At 37.4% G+C, this 17,537-nt stretch overlaps 1 protein-coding gene across 1 annotated transcript in view; it reads left to right on the forward strand.

Moving 5' to 3' along the window:
- Nucleotides 1–17,537, forward strand: part of LOC108389193 (igE-binding protein-like) — an 82,749-nt gene that overhangs the window by 50,805 nt on the left and 14,407 nt on the right. The gene's annotated exons all lie outside the window — the stretch shown is intronic.

The following is a 17,537-nucleotide window of genomic DNA, read 5'->3' on the forward strand; positions in this document are numbered from 1 at the left end:
GTTTATGGATGTATAGCTAAACATCTGGGGTGATTAGTAGAGCTAGTTGTCATGGGTGACCTCCCTAGAATTATGTAGTACTATTTTCCCCTAGTCTTTACTTTAAAATGGAAATGCTGATTTCAGGGCTTTGTATAATAGGCAGGGAGGTAGGTCAGAAGACAGGCTATCCCAGTGGACAGTGTGTGGACATGGAGAAAGCAGACAAATTTGGAAAAACCACAAGTTGTCAAGGTAGGAAGGTTCGTTTACTCTGTTTTCTTGCTTTCATGTATTTGAGTCATGAGTAGTGTTAATGATAGAGAGGTTGAGTTACCTCAAACTCCACACTAATCTTTTGTTTTTGATATCATTAATCTACCATTACATGAGGAACATTATGTTTACTAGACACCCCTTCAGCAAGTCCCCCGCTCAAACCCCATTATAGTCACTGTGCATCAGTGTAGTCAGATGCTGTAGAATCACTACTTGTCTTCTGTGTGTTGCACACCCCTCCCCATGCCCCCCGCCACATTATACATGCTTATCTTAATGGCCCCTCTCTCCTCGCACCCCCTTATCCCTCCCTTTGCACCCATCCTCGTCAGTCCCTTTCCCTTTGGTAACTGTTAGTCCATTCTTGGGTTCTGTGAGACTGCTGCTGTTTTGTTCCTTCAGTTTTTTCTTTGTTCTTATACACCACATATGAGTAAAATCATTTGGTACTTGTCTTTCTCCGCCTGGCTTATTTCACTAAGCATAATACCCTCTAGCTCCATCCATGTTGTTGCAAATGGTAGGATTTGTTTTCTTCTGATGGCTGAATAATACTCCATTGTGTATATGTACCACATCTTCTTTATCCATTCATCTACTGATGGACACTTAGGTTGCTTCCATTTCTTGGCTATTGTAAATAGTGCTGCGATAAACATAGCGGTGCACCTGTGTTTTTGAAACTGGGCTGCTGCATTATTAGGGTAAATTCCTAGGAGTGGAATTCCTGGATCAAATGGTATTTCTCTTTTGAGCTTTTTGAGGAACCTCCATACTGCTTTCCACAATGGTTGAACTAATTTACATTCCCTGCAGCAGTGTAGGAGGATTCCCGTTTCTCCACAACCTTGCCAACATTTGTTGTTGTTTGTCTTTTGGATGGTGGCGATCCTTACTGGTGTGAGGTAATACCTCATTGTGGTTTTAATTTGCTTTTCTCTGATGACTAGTGATGTGGAGAATCTTTTCATGTGTCTGTTGACCATCTGAATTTCTTCTTTGGAGAACTGTCTGTTGAACTCCTCTGCCCATTTTTGGATTGGATTATTTGCTTTTTGTTTGTGAGATGCGTGAGCTCTTTATATATTTTGGATGTCAACACTTTATCGTATCTGTCATTTATGAATATATTCTCCCATACTGTAGGATGCCTTTTTGTTCTATTGGTGGTGTCCTTTCCTGTACAGAAGCTTTTCAGCTTCATATTGTCCCACTTGTTCATTTTTGCTTTTGTTTCCCTTGCCCGGGGAGATATGTTCATGAAGAAGTCGCTCATGTTTATGTCCAAGAGATTTTTGCCTATGTTTTTTTCTAGGAGTTTTATGGCTTCATGACTTACATTCAGGTCTTTGATCCATTTTGAATTTGCTTTTTTATATGGGGTTAGACAGTGATCCAGTTTCATTCTCTTACATGTAGCTGTCCAGTTTTACCAGCACCGTCTGTTGAAGAGGCTGTCATTTTGCCATTGTATGTCCATGGCTCCTTTATCATATATTAGTTGACCGTGTATGTTTGGGTTTATTTCTGGAGTCTGTTCTGTTCCACTGGTCTGTGCGTCTGTTCTTGTGCCAGTACTAAATTGTCTTGATTATTGTTACTTTGTAGTAGAGCTTGAAGTTGGGAAGCGAGATGCCCCCTGCTTTATTCTTCCTTATTAGGATTGCTTTGGCTATTTGGTGTCTTTTGTGGTTCCACATGAATTTTAAAACTATTTGTTCCAGTTCGTTGAAGAATGTTGCTGGTATTTTTATAGGCATTGCATTGAATCTCTAGATTGCTTTGGGCAGGATGGCTATTTTGACAATATTAATTCTTCCTAGCCAAGAGCATGGAATGAGTTTCCATTTGTTAGTGTCCTCTTTAATTTCTCTTAATAGTTTCTTGTAGTTTTCATGGTATAGGTTTCTGATTTGCTTGGTTAGATTTATTCCTAGGTATTTTATTCTTTTTTATGCTATTGTGAATGGAATTGTTTTCCTCATTTCTTTTTCTCTTAATTTGTCATTATTGTATAGGAAAGCAACAGACTTCTGTGTATTAACTGTGTATCCTGCAACTTTGCTGAATTCAGATATTAGTTCTAGTAGTTTTGGAATGATGTCTTTAGGGTTTTTTATGTACCATATCATGTCATCTGCAAATAGTGACAGTTTGACTTCCTCTTTACCAATCTGGATGCCTTGTATTTCTTTGTTTTGTCTGATTGCTGTGGCTAGGACCTCCAGTACTATGTTGAATTACAGTGGGGAGAGTGGGCATCCCTGTCTTGTTCCTGATCTTAGAGGAAAAGCTTTCAGCTTCCTGCTGTTCAGAATGACATTGTCTGTGGGTTTTTCATATATGGCCTTTATTATATTGCCCTGTATACCCGTTCTGTTTGGAGTTTGTATCATGAATGGATGTTGAATTTTGTTGAATGCTTTTTCAGCATCTTTGGAAATGATCATATGGTTTCTGTCCGTCTTTTTGTTTATGTGGTGGATGATGTTGATGGATTTTTGAACGTTGGGTTCATAAAAATGGGAGTACATAGGCTGCTGGGTCTTGAACAAGGATAGAAGAGGAAAGAAACTGGGTGCTTCTTGAGAGTATAGAAAAACTGAGGAAGCCTAATTAAAGTGAGATAATAAGTATAATCTAAGTGTCTGCAGTCTAATGTTTGTTGATGAATGTTGCTAAAAGTAAAAAGTACTGTGTAGAGCCATAAGTTTGAGAAATTAAAACTATTTTAGCTAAATTTTGAGAGTTCACATATCCTGATATTGTATTAACTGGCCCTTGAAGATACCATTAGATAACCCACAATAAAAAACTACAGGAACTATATGAGATTGCTTTTCTGAATTTTCAAACGAAGATCATAATTTTAGTCAGCCTGGTTTTACTACTGAGTGTATGTCCCTGTGTTCCCATAATTTTTCTTTTAAAAGCCAGTTTAAACTGATAGTCTTAGGAAAACTAGCCTGAGACCTTGAGAGTGAGCCACAGAGCTGATGTGGCAAGTCCCAGTAAGTTACATGACTTTATGGATGAACAAGTGTAACCAATTCTCATAGAGTGCGGGGCAATAAGAAAAAATGCATTTCCATATACCTGTTTGAAGAAGGGAATCACAGAACAATTATGCCTCTCTATTCACTTGTATTTTGAATTTTAATTTTAATGTTTTGTTACTGCTTTTGCACTTACCTCTAGGGTTTTTAAATCCAATCGTCCTGTCTTAGTCAATGAAGTATGTGTTCCTTTCTTTATCTTTCCTAAATTAGATGTGTCTGAAGAAGAGACACTTCTCCCATTTATTGATGCACTTCTTAGCTCTTCTATGCTATGTCCAGTTTTTCTTAAACAGTCCATCTCAAGTTTTTCAAGAGGTTGAGTTTTCCCCAAAATTACTGCTAAGTGTTCTGAGATAATGTCAGGATCTGTTTTGACTGGCGTCTCTTCCTAATAAGTGGGACTATTTTAATTGGTGACTCATCTTCAATTGAATCTCGATCCGACTCTCCTTTTTCTAAGTCAGGGATCATTTAGTCAGCATACTTCTGTGAATTCTATTAATGGCTTGATCTCCAAAGAGATCAGCACTTGAATTCTTTAACCTAACTGTATCTGATCGAAGATTTGAAACTCCATTAATAATCAAACTAGCCACTTTCTTCGGGAAGGCTCTGTTTGTACCTTTTATGTTGTAATAAAGATCTTTATGGGCTCCAGATTGTTGCAGTATATCACTATAAATAGAATCAGTAACCTGAGAAATGATTTCTATGCTTTCTGGATTTCAGAAGTGTTCTTCAGGATCAGCAGAAACAAGATTAATATTATTTTTGGAAATTTCAGCTGCCACAGATTTTGTCAGTTGAGGTGCAATTTTATTTAACTCAGGCTTTGACAAGTTTTTTGCATCTTTGCTTGAGACACTTGGCAATGTTACAATTTTAGCCAAGAACAAAGCCAAAGCTTCCTCTAAAGTTGTAGTATCTAACATAGATCTTTTTTGGATGGGGGACTTAAACTTATCAACACTTTTGACCACTTTTTCCATAATTTTGACAGCTTCCAAAACTAATTCTGACTTTGATACTTCTTCCTCCACTTTAGGTTGAAATTCAGAATTGGAAATTTCCTTCACCATTAAAAAACCTATTATATCAGAAAGGGCCAATGCTCTTACCCATTAAATCTTTCAATATAGAGGTGTGTGAGCCAGAGTGCTTTAAAACACTAGTATAAATCGAGTTAACTATTTTTTTCAATAGTTTCATTGTCAGCTGAAGGTACAGTAGGCAATTCCTTGGCTGGTGATACAAGTTTTATCTTACTTTTGGAGATAAATTCTTGTATTGAATTTAAATTTTTTTTTTTTGAGAGGGCATCGCTCATATTTATTGATCAAATGGTTGTTAACAACAATAAAATTCAGTATAGGGGGGTCAATGCTCAATGTACAATCATTAATCCATCTCAAGTCTAATTCTCGTCAGTCTCCAATCTTCTGAAGCATAACGAACAAGTTCTTACATGGTGAACGAATTCTTACATAGTGAATAAATTCTTACATGGTGAACAGTACAAGGGCATTCATCACAGAAACTTTCGGTTTTGATCACGCATTATGACCTATAAACAATCAGGTCAAATATGAATATTCATTTGATTTTTGTACTTGATTTATATGTTGATCCCACATTTCTCCCTCTATTATTATTATTATTTTTATTTTTAATAAAATGCTGAAGTGGTAGGTAGATGCAAGATAAAGGTAGAAAACATAGTTGAGTGCTGTAAGAGGGCAAATGTAGATGATCAGATGATCAGGTGTGTGCCTATGGACTAAGTATTACTCCAGGCTAGACAAGGGCAGCAAAACATCCACGGATGCAGAAGATTTCTCTCAAAGCAGGGGGGGTGAGGTTCTGAGCCTCACCTCTGTTGATCCCCAAATTCTCACCTGATGGCCCCCCTGCCACTGTGCCTGTCTTAGGTTGTTCCTCCCTTGAGGAATCTTACCCGTCTCTGGCTAACCAGTCATCTTCCGGGGCCATACAGGGAAGTGTAAAGTTGGTAAGTGAGAGAGAAGCCATATTGTTTGAAAAGGTTAGCTTTTTACTTCTTTGCAGATTTATGCCCTGTGGCTTCTATGCCCAGCACTTGTCTTGAGGTATCTTTACCACCTGGAGGAATTATGATACTCGGTAAATTCGATATGAGGCACGTATTCTATTTAAGGGTTGTAATTAGGAAGAAAGAAGAAAAGCTACAGATGTAGCATATGGAAGGAAACATGGGAGGATTGATTATTTCTTTGAATTTAATATTTTTGAGGTCATCTTTTGCATTTCAGTTTCTCCAGATTTGGTTCTTTCCTTATCTACTGTTGGAAACATAGACAAAAGCTTCAATAAAAATTGACAAAAAAAAGCAGTTTCTTCTACTACATCAGAAGGCAGCATATGAGCATGTGATTGTTGAGGCTGGGGAGCATCAGCAGTTGGGATAACATCTTTAAGAATATTTTCGACAATGTAGTTAACTTCTGAACACTGATATGGAGTTAGCTCTCCAGAAAAATAGTTCTGCAGCTGATTGCCGGACACTTCTTTTTAGAATCAAGTCAACTGTGGTTTCAGAAAGGTGCCGGGAGCCATGCTACTCAAGCTGTGTAGCAAAGCAGGGGCCTTCACAGCTGGCTCCCCCTATTACCCACCTTGATTTTGTTTTTCTCCATTATACTATTGGCTTTGCTTTTGCTTGCATTTTTGCCAAAGACTAAGCTAAACTTTTGTAAGCAGCACGGAAAGGAGGAGAACATAAACTTCCCAGAAGCTTTTAAGGACAGTGCTCCTGAAGAATAGAACACGCAGAGGCCAGATGGCAATCTTGGCATAGAATACCAAAACCTGTAGGTAGCTAGTCAAACATTGACTATCCCATTTCCACCTAAGTGGGAATGCCCCCCTTGTTTGCAATGCTAGTGAAATTAGTGATGAAGAGTTATATAGGAAAATTAGAGAAATAGAATTATAGGGGAATACTGAATGGAATATCCCTGTCTGACACTTAATCCATCTTCTCATGTTTCCTTCCATCTGCTACTTCTATAGCTTTTCTTCTTCCTTCCTAATTACAGCCTTTTACTAGAAGCTGTGCCTCATATTTGGAATTACCGAGTACCATAATTTTTCCAAGAGGTAAAGATACGTCAAGACAAGTGCTGGGCCTGGAAGCCACAGGGCATAAATCTGCAAAGAAGTAAAAAGCTTAAATTTTCAAAGAATATTGCTTCTCTCTCACTTACCAGCTTTACATCTCCCTGTATGGCCCTAGGAGATGGCTGGTTAGCCAGAGACGGGTAAGATTCCTCATGGGAGGAACAACCTAAGACAGGCACAGTCGCAGGGGGGCCATCAGGTGAGAAAATGGGGGCCAACAGAGGTGAGGCTTAGAACCTCACCCCCCCAGTGTTGGGAGAAATTGTCTACACCTGTGGATGTTTTGTTGCCCTTGTCTAGCTTGGATCAATACCTGGTATATAGGCACAGACCTGATCATCTATACTTGCCTTCTAACAGCACTAAATCATGCTTTCTATCTTTATCTTACATCTACCTATGATAGAATAAATATTATGAGGGGACCGGGACCCATTGCATTAGAAATATAGATAATGATACCTGCCTAGCTAACTGTAGCAGTGAGTGACCTGTATTTCACCCTGAGCCGATAGACTCCATAGTCACTGCTACATGCTGCACGTTTCTGTGGTCACTTGCATTACTCAGAAACCACTTTGCATAGCAACGAGAGACACAATAGAGTTCATGTTGCTAGGAAAAGTTTACGTCAAGGAACAGAAAAAAGATCACCTGTCTAACACTTGGCTAACCATGTATAGATTAGAAAGAAACAGAAAGAAGAAAGCTTGCCTATGCTTGTTAATCGAAAGAAGAAATAAAAAATAATCACATCCTTGTGCAAAATGATCTACATAAAGCTGTCATCGGCACTTTGTCGTGAGGCCTCCTCCAACTGACTCTGTGTCCTGTCTCTCCATACGCCAACTCCATCCTGCATCTTCAGGCATCCCACCCCTAGGCTGGAGCTGGACTCCCGCAGAAGGGATTCTGCATCCACTGGATACACAATTTTGTATAATCTCTTGTGACCCATACTGTGACAGATTATTATAAATGGAATGAACCACTGATTGAATAATTTCATCATCATTGGGATATAAGGAGTCCACATACTGTATAATCATATCATGTTTGGAGATCTCTGTTGTAATGTACTTAATAACTTCATTTGAAGGAAATCCTGTTCTGTGAACCCTTTGCCCTCAGACGTTTCTGCTTTGGTGTTAGACACAGTTGAGAAAATTTTAGATAAGAGAGCAGAAATCACATTCTCTCAAAATTATTGAAGCAGCATGACGGTATATGGTGACAATGCCTGACATTCTTTGCTGGCTCTTTTAACCACTTTTTTGGATCTTTTTAACAAAATCCTTAGATTCGAGAGGCAAACATGCTAAAGGTGGAATCTCATCACAAAATATAAAATTAAGCTACTGTTGAAAAATTTCATTTATCAGTGCACTAGTTAGTTGTCTTGCTATACTTTCCCCATTAGTTTTTATAGTCTTACGAATGGAGTCTTGAGACCTATATTCCTTCAAAATATTGCATACAGAAGAGTGAACAACTTCGTTGACCAATCGATTGGCTTGATCGATTGCTGGTATGTTATTTAGGACAGGTATCTTGTTTAAGGAGGAGTTTTTAGTCATTTTGTGTATATGTGGAATTTTATTCACAGTTTTCTTAATGCTAGGTGATGCTTCTCTGAGTTGACTCTTTATGCCCGGAAAGTACTTTAGGAACTGATGATGACATGTTTTCTACTAATGGAAGATACTGATTTTCCGGATCTGTTCTAAATACCTAAATTTGAGCATCTGAAAACTCCTTTAACAGTGAATCAATAAGTTTCATAGCTGTTTCATACAGTTCCATTTGATTTTCATCATCACTTACATTTTGACATCTTTCACACATTTGTGTTTCTGTTGAGGAAGAAAGGTCAATTTGTTAATCATGTCAGTGATAATATCTTCTAAAAACTTAGCAGGAAAAATTCCAGGTTTATGTTTTGGTTGGTACTGATAAGTATTTGTTTTACTAGGTTCAATTTTAATCTCCTTTACTTTCAATTTCTCTTTCTCTCTCTTTCTCTCCCTCTTTCTCTATGGCAGGGAAATTTTTGCTAATTGAGAGGTATAGATCCTTTGTTGAAACAGACTGTGCAGTATCCTTGCCAACCTCCTGAATTACCTACAGTGACCTATCACTGGGGGACTTTGGACATGTGAATCATCTGTGGATCCTTGAGAATGATATATTTCTAAGATATCATCATAAGTATTTTCAATGATATTTTGAACATGTTTGTAATCTGAATATTGTTCCTCATTTACAGCTATTTGAGATGTAGAGGCTTGTCTTTCCACTCCATTTGTTTTTGGGGTACCTGCTTTCAAAATTTTCTCTGTTGTGGTCTCTGTATTTCTCACTTTAGATGCCAAAGAAGATAAATGAAAGAGCTTGTCTCCTTTTTTTAATGAATTTTCTCTTAGTCTGTTAATCTTTTCGCTGTCTGTTTCAAAATCTGCTCCAGGTTTCTCCTCATGTTCTATATCATTAGTAGCTGCTGGAAATTGTGTGTGTGCCTCATTACCTTGGCTTTCCTCAGATTCTGGAGCTATGTACTTTTCTTCTCAGTGTCTTTATTTTTATGTGTTAGTCTTAAGTCTGGGTCCTTTTGTATCTTTACTTTTCATACTAGTAGTTGAAGTAACTTTTGATATATTCTCATTGTATTTTTTTAATTGAAATTCCCATTTAATTTTCCTTCTTTTTGTCTGCCACACCTGCAGCTGACTCTGATAACAGGTTAACCACATTATTTTTCATGATTCCAGCTATAGCGGTAACTATCGGATCTTGGATGTTGCCTTTTTTCATTGATGTCTCCTCACCTTTGAAACCTTTCTTTCTACTCATTGCACTTCTATCTCTTTCCAATGTGTTCAGTGAATTTTTCTGGTCTGACTTTAGAGAAGTATGTTTATATGATTGTGTTGGTAAAGCAAGTTGGTTCCCTTTTAAGCATCTGTTTACTGGTGTAGAAATTTTCTCTGTTAGGCATTGAATCCTCTGGTTGATGTTATCTGGATTTAGAAATGAAAAGAAGGTAGAAGACCCATCTCCTGAAAAAAGTGGTTGAATTTTGAATGCAGAGATTGCCTTCTGGGCTAAAGCAGTAACATTTCTATAGCAATGTTATTTTTATCATCCTTCTGAACATCATTAGATCCATAGTTTGCTATGAATTGATTATGCACAAAATCGGGGATCTTATCAACTGTCTCTTTATCAATTGGTGGAAAAGAAAACACTTCTTCAGCATTCGGTAGAACTTTAATTTCACTTTTCCTTAATTCTCCTGTCAGACAGTCTGCAAATTTTATAGCGAAGTCCACAATGTCTGGTTCTGGCATTTGTATTTTCTTAGAATCTTCAGTAACGCTTTGAAGAGAATAAAATTTGTGAGCAAAGTCAATGATTACATCTTCCAGAAATGTAACTGAATATAGAGAAGGTGGTATCTTTTCTTTACCAGGTTTAGAAAGTACAGAGACCTGGTCATAATCAGAGTCCCTGGAAGATGACTCTTTACCATGTACAAATGGCTGCAAATGATGATCCATGATCTCCCTCATAATGAAGCCAGCTATTTTACTGAGGAATGAGCCTCCTTTTTTCTTTGCATCTTCCTGTACTTCGGCTTGAAATTCAGATTTTTAAAAAATATTATTACATATAGAGTCAACCAAATTCTCAGTCACTTCTAACTGTATACTTTCTGCATTCTCTTCTGCTGTAGCAAGATGGATCTCATATTCAGAAATTTCTTTGATAATTTCATCAGTCAGTTTTGAAACTGCATCCACAAACTCATAATCTGGTGAAACTTCTTCCTCTTCTGGTTCACTGTCAGCTTCAGTTGAAGGGAAGATGTGCACTGGAAGCTTGTAAATCATATCTTCTAAAAGAGGATGAGGCAGCACAGTAACGCATGTATGGCTGTCCTTCATGATAAAGTTGAGTACATTTCTGATATTATCAGCTTGAGGGGAAGAATCGGAAGAAGGAACTAATTCTCCTGGAACTAATGACTGTACCTGATAATCATAAATTTCTTCCAATAGCAAATGATATATTTTCCTTCCAAAACAAATAGTGTCACTCTGTATAGCCCAATAATGTACTTGAATCAGAGATTTATATTCATGTAATATTTTTTCATAAATTAGGTTGACTGGTTTCTGTACCATTTCTCTAAACCCTTCTGAAGAGCACGTGTCACCATCAAAGTACTCTACAAATAAAATCTCTGATGTGGTGATTTCCAGAACAATTCATTTTACTAATGTTGTAACAATGCCAGTAATTTTGACTTTTACTGTGTCTGGGTTTTCAGCAGCCAAGACATTATGTGAGAATGCATAAAGGGGTTTACATAAAGGCTCAGAAATTACTTCTTCTACAAAGATAGCTGAGTTCACAATGAAAGACAACTCTCCTTGTTTAGGATCTATTGCTTTCTGTTTATAAATTCGCTCAACTGCAGCTGAGAGTTTTATCTGCAGATAAAAATGACTAAAGATGGTGGTTAAAAATTTCTTTTATTACAAAGCTTGCTATTTTTGAAACAGGTATGTTACTTATACATATTTAACTTTTGTAAGAGACTGGTATAGATCTGAATAAGAAAGATCAGCATAAATGGCATCAACTATAGACTATCTTTTTCTGAAATCATACATTTTTTTTCATTCCCGTGTTTAATTGTTCATATTGCATGTGTTGAAATTACTGACATGATTTCATTCATCAGTTTCATAACTGTATTGTCTGATTGAGAAGTAATCTGGGTGTTCTGTACTGGAGGCCAAGGGACACAGCTCAGATAAATCTTATAAATCTTAGTGACAATTGTTTTGAAATGAGTATGTGTTAACATAGTGTATGTTGATGAAGCTTGTCTTTGGTATCTCGATTTAGTGATATCACACTGAACTCTCTTTATCAAAACATTAGTACTGAGTTTGGAGTGAGACTTAAAAGGAAGCTTTTGTATAAGATTTGGATGAATTTGGAAGTCAAAAGTTTCAGCCAGGATGGTTTTGGTTATCCTTGCAGCCAGTGTCCCTGTGTCATGTAGAAAATCTTTATTGGGCATTATTTTCATTTCATATTCTTGTAGAACTTTGCTATGCACTGTGTCAATAATGTTTTTAACTATGCCTTTCTCCACTGGAGGCAAACACAATTGTTTCTCAGCATTCTCTAGAATGCTAACTTGAGCTTTTGAGAATGCCTCTGCTATCGAATGTATGACTTTTTCAGCTTTATCAAACAGTTCATTTTCTGAATCTTTTACATAAAACCACTGCCTCCTTTCTTCACCAAAATATGTATATGAACAAGGTAATGACTTTCCATCCACAAATGGCTGAAGATGTTGCTGACATATGTTTAATGATAAAACCTGCTACTCTCTCAATAAGAACATCATCATCGGTTGTGATGTTTTGCTCAACTAATTCTTGAGACTCAGAGTTTTGTGAAATTTTTTTTAATACTTTGTCAACAAGATGCTGAACATCATCTTCTGAATAAACAAACTTGGTTTCTTCTTTATTTTTTGAAAATCGAATTTCATGTTGGGAAATTTTTGTCCTAATGTCAGTGATCGTATTTGAAGCAATTTCATTGAAATTCAATCTTGACTGTCTTTGGTGGTTTCTTTGGAACAATGGTAGTTTCAGAAGAAAAGATTCTAGATAATAGTACTCTGGTCACGTCTTCTAAAAATGTGTATGATAGCAAGGTGTTATATGGAAATAAACTCTGACATGGCTTGGTAGATTTACTGATGTTACTAAGGCTGTCCAGAACAATATTTTTAGCGGTTGAAATAGAACAGTGGATGAAGAAAGTAACGTGAAATAGCTGCTATGATTAAATTGGCAATATTGTCTGCAAAAGTACTAGTGTCTTCAGACTCTTTACAAACCTCAGGGTCTAGCCCATGCTGTTTTAAAACATTTCTATAAACTGAGGTGACAACTTAATCCACAATATCTGTATCTACAGAAGGGTAAGGCTGCTCTTTATCATCACATAGAATGCGAACTTTGGCTTTGTCCACATGGTTATTTATAGAGCATACTATTTTTGGGGTCATATTTTCCAGCTCAATTTCAGTGTTACGCTTTGGACCGAAAACCTTTGATAAAAGTCTGGCAACAATTTCCCCAACAAAAGTATCAGGGTCAGTACATAAGGGTGAAGGCATCTGGGGTCCAGGTGACTCTGTGACTTCATTGAGAACCTGATTAACCATAGGTGATGCTGCATACAATGGAGTCCTTGGATTAGGTAAACCTTCTCCACTCCAAAATGGTTGGAAGATGATTTTCAATAATCTCTTGGATAATGAAACTGGCTGTTTGGTCAACCATAATTGGGCTTTGGCTGACTATACTTTTCTGTATTGAAACAGGAGAGTCAGACATTTGCACAATATTTCTATAAACAGAACCCACCATCTTCTGAAGGTTTTTTCCTGTACTTAGATATTATCATACGTGGTTGACAAAATTTGATGTCTTGAAATGGCTGACATAACATTATTTGTTATACAGGTAGACATTCCATTGAAATTTGAAACTCATGCTATACTCCTTTCCTACAGAGGATACCTTATTCGGTAGAGGAAGGAGCTGAGATAAAAGTCTTCTGATGATACCTCAACATGGTTATTGTTCCTCAATAGCGGAACAAATAACTACGGCACATTGTTAGACCAATTCAGAGAATTGGTCTCTGAATGCTTAAGCTTACACTGCTCCTTCTCTTCTTTGGATTCTTCTTATAGGAAGTTATACACACTGGAACATTTAGCTACTTAAGAGAGTTGAGTGGGAACCTTTGGTTAATAGTGCAGTTACTGTTGTGACCCAGTGTCTATCTCCCAGGTTAAAACAAAAACAAAACACACTAGCAAATTCTTGATCCAAGACCCTGCAGTTCTAGAAAGGACGTATAGACCAGAGAACTAGAAATGGGCCATCATGTTGTGAAGGGACACTTTAAGAAGTGTCCACAGTGGGTAGCTAAGGGGAGGAAGAATAATGAGGAGTTGAGGGAAGGTCTATGGCTGAAGAGTTGCCCATGGTTTTACTGAGCACCATATTCTTCCCATAAGCATTACTTTCATCTCAGATTTCTATATGTATATTGCTTTAATTTCACATACCCAGCATATGAAATCAAATTTTCTTGGTTGTATGAAGATGAACTCCTAATTCTGTCAGTGAAGTAATGTATTGGTTCAGGAGTAAGATTCCTTCCTTCTTTCTGAAAGGTGAAAACCAGGTATTACATGCAAGAGTTTGATATATATACTTTCCCACCTTATTGGCATATTTTGCATCCTGACATACACATTAAATGACACAAAGCTTTAGGGACTACTTAAAAGATAGATGAATCCTATAATTCTAATTAAAATGTTTCTAATGTTCTTTGAAAATGCTTCAGTGAAAGGTGGTCACTCAGAATTCTTAATTTTTTCCCAATACTGAGGAAAGCAACCACTCAAAAAGAATGTACTGAACCTCCTTCAGTGACTGGGGAGATCTGAGGGTACAGCTTAGCCTAGAGAAACAAAGACATGAAAAGGTTTGAGTGAAGTGCACACTGTAACCCAGTATGATTTAAATTATAAAATTATACTGTTGAGTGAAATTATGCAAACCAAGGGCAATACAAATTATATTAGGGGCTGTGAGCAGAAAGAATCTTGAAAGATTGAAGTTGTTACATATATACATGCTAAACAATACTTTAGGTTTGCTGTGGGCTTTTTGTTTTCTGGTGACTGTTAGTGCAAATTCCCTTAATGTATTTTGCATGATGGAGCACCTGAATTTTAACGGCAAGTAGAAAAAATTTTTAAAGTAAGATAGTTAAAAATTACCTTTGCACTTAACATTGTTGTACAGTACAAACTATTGCTTCCTGGGATCACGGGCAACTTGACCCCAAGAGGGAGATCAGTAGTCGGGCCACTCTCACCCCTGGAAAGTGGGTTTTGTGGGCACCCTGTGAGAGACAATTGGAGAGTTTTGTCTTTCCTTTTGGCTATGACTCATTTAGTGTAGACCCAGCTACTTCTACTCCAACCAAAAAAACCCAGAGAGTCCCACACTCAGGCCCTAAGGACCTCTCCCTAACAGCCCCGAAGCCCTCCCGCTTCCCGCCCTCCAGCTCCTCTCCGCCGCCCCGCAGCCGCTTGGGGGCAGAGGAGCCCGAACCTCCGGCTGCGCCAGGACGCTGAGGCATCTGGTACGGGACAGTTATGGCCCAGGAGCCCCGCCTGTGGCTAGCCCTGCCCCCTTCCCCAAAGGCTGGAGCTCCGGTGGGGGCCTCGACGACGGGCGTGCTGCCATGCACGTGTCCGCACTGCCGGCTGTAACTACCCATACTGTTCCTGTTGCTCAAACTGGTTTGTCTTCTAGCTTAGGAATCTTGCTACCACAATGGACTATTCCTATTGGCCTCAGCTCAGGCAGAGGGGACATGTGAGTAGCAATTTAATTCATCAGTTATGCTAGCAACCACTGGCATATCAATCACTTTCCCTTTCTTGGCCCAGTAGAGCAAGTTCAAAATATTGTTTAATCCCTGCTCTAAATTTTCATTTGCAAAAGTTAGTTTGTTAAAACTAAAGGTAGAAATATTATAAGAAAGTACTGCGCATACAAACAAACCTTTCTTTCAAACCCTTTGTAAAGAAACCAGATTTAAGTGTTTAAATTACCTATTCTTTTATGTACTTTCTTTCAAAACCTAGTTTTAAACTCGTAAGATATTCTCTGTACTTATTAAATTCCTTCAAGGTACATACAACCTAGAACAACAACAAAAAAATCTAAATACACATATTTGAAAATCCTAACAATTACTTTCCGGAGTAAAAATAATAATAGCGTACCATTTTGGTGACTTTGGGTATCAAGAATATAAATTGCTAAACACTTTTTAAGTGATCTGTCTACAATTGTTAATCAATAGGCAGTCTTTATCCAGACAACACTATTAATAATACTTGTGCCACAAAAAGGAATTTAGTACACCCAACTGGAGTTACTAAAATACTAATGTAATAGTAGTGTTCATTCAAACCCAGCATGAACCCAGTCTGTTAGGATTCTACCAAGCTGATTTTGCTAGGTTCCCATTCTGTCTCAATTTTTTAAGAAGTGTATGGGACCTAATCCTTGACAAAGCATATGACATCAGAGACAGAAAGAGGCCTATGATATAGTTAGGAAAATTATCTTGACATCCTCAAATTATTTGGCCCCCCTCTTTTGATATTACAAAGAAAAAAGGTGAAGGGAAAAGGTTTAATTGATAAACTGTTTTACCTGATTTCCCTTGACCCATACACTAAGCAATTAATGGAATTTCCCATTAACCATTTCCCCTGACTGAGATAAAGGTGATACCCCTTCTATACCCCAGAAATATATGGAGACTTTCAATGATTAAAGAGAAGTGATCTTCAACTCACTTTATTATTGCTGGGGATGTATCCACCTTTCTTTAAAACTTGCCAGGATATCTTTGCATCTATGGTACGTACCCTCTTAGATGTAGATCATGGAGACGATCATACTCATTTTCCAAAAGGTGACAATGAGGATCTGTCAGGTTAAAACCAAAAGAAGGTTTAAAAAGCTACAAACACAAATTTTGAAGCATTATAAATGTAAAATTAGTTGTTTAAGTATTAGTTACTGTAAATGCAAAATTAGAATTTCATTTTTAAATATCAATCCATTGAAATGACTAGACTGTTCACTGAAAATAAAGCATGCAAGAAGACTTTGACGGAAAAATGAGCAACAGAAAAATCTGGATTAAGTAACACTAATTGTTTATCCCTACCTCTTTCTCCACTGACCTAAAAGCCCACCCTCACTCAATGAGTTCCTCCCCTGAACTCCATCAGTCAGTCCCTGGCCCTGAGACAGAGAAGAAAGGAGGAAAGGAAAAGAAAGGGAATAGGGAGAAAGTTTGCTTTACTGTAAAAGGTAATGCTAAGATTCATCTTTTTCCTCTTCCCTCTTCCAGGCCAAGGTGTTATATTCAGTGGATAAAGGGATAATACTAATTATGATTATTATACCTCAGTAATCTGAAAACGGGAGAAAAATTGAAAAGTCTTTTTTTACAGGATTCACTGAAGCAATTTTAACAAAAAATAGAAGGAAAACTCAAGATGTTAAAGATAGTGGATTAAAGAGTTATTTTTTAATAAATGGGGTCTTAGCTGATGCAAGAAACTCCTTATCTGACTGCCACAGTCAGGAAAAAATTCAAGGCCTTTGTTATAAAGCTCAATATATTGAAGAGCCAATTATAAAGGATATTGGTTAGGACTGAGGTTTCTCCATATGTGTGAAGACCAAATACAACCTTATATAATAGCCATTAACATATAAAAGGTGAAAAATTTAAGCTACAGTCATGTTTCTATATCTATTACTTTAGGGGAAAAAGCTAAAGTTACTTAATTTCACTTGTAACTTAAAATGTTACCAAAGTGAATAGAAGGGATTTTTGTTTGTTTTGTATTTGGTGTGAGTTCTTAGTCCATTTTTTAAATTACAGCATGGCAATGGAAGAACCTCTGAAAGGGGAAAAGTGCAGGGTGGAAGTCCTGATATTGCCTTTGCATTCTTTCTTTTTGCTTTCCTTGAAGTTTTTTTTTTTTTGAATACAACAAGTTTAGGTCTGAAGTAGTATCAAAGCAGGAATTGGCTCGAGTGAAAGGCAATTAGAAGGTGTGGGAGATGTAGAGAACGTGAGAACAGCTGCCCTGTTTACAGGCATCCTGTCCCATTTATAAGACCCCGCCCATTGTTCACCAATCCAGACCTGTCTGCAGGTACTAATTTGTTACCTCTGTATTTAGTCTGGCAGTTGTACCTCAGTGAGATTTTGAACACTGAGGAGCCTGGCTGGTAGGACTGTAAATAACTCCCTCAAGGTAGGTTAAAGGATGTCTCAGATGTGAGCAAAAAGGCAGATTAAAGGAACCTGATAGGATGCTAGATTTCATTTTCCATTTAAAAG

This window comes from Manis javanica, chromosome 12, assembly GCF_040802235.1.
Source record: "Manis javanica isolate MJ-LG chromosome 12, MJ_LKY, whole genome shotgun sequence".
NCBI lineage: Eukaryota > Metazoa > Chordata > Mammalia > Pholidota > Manidae > Manis > Manis javanica.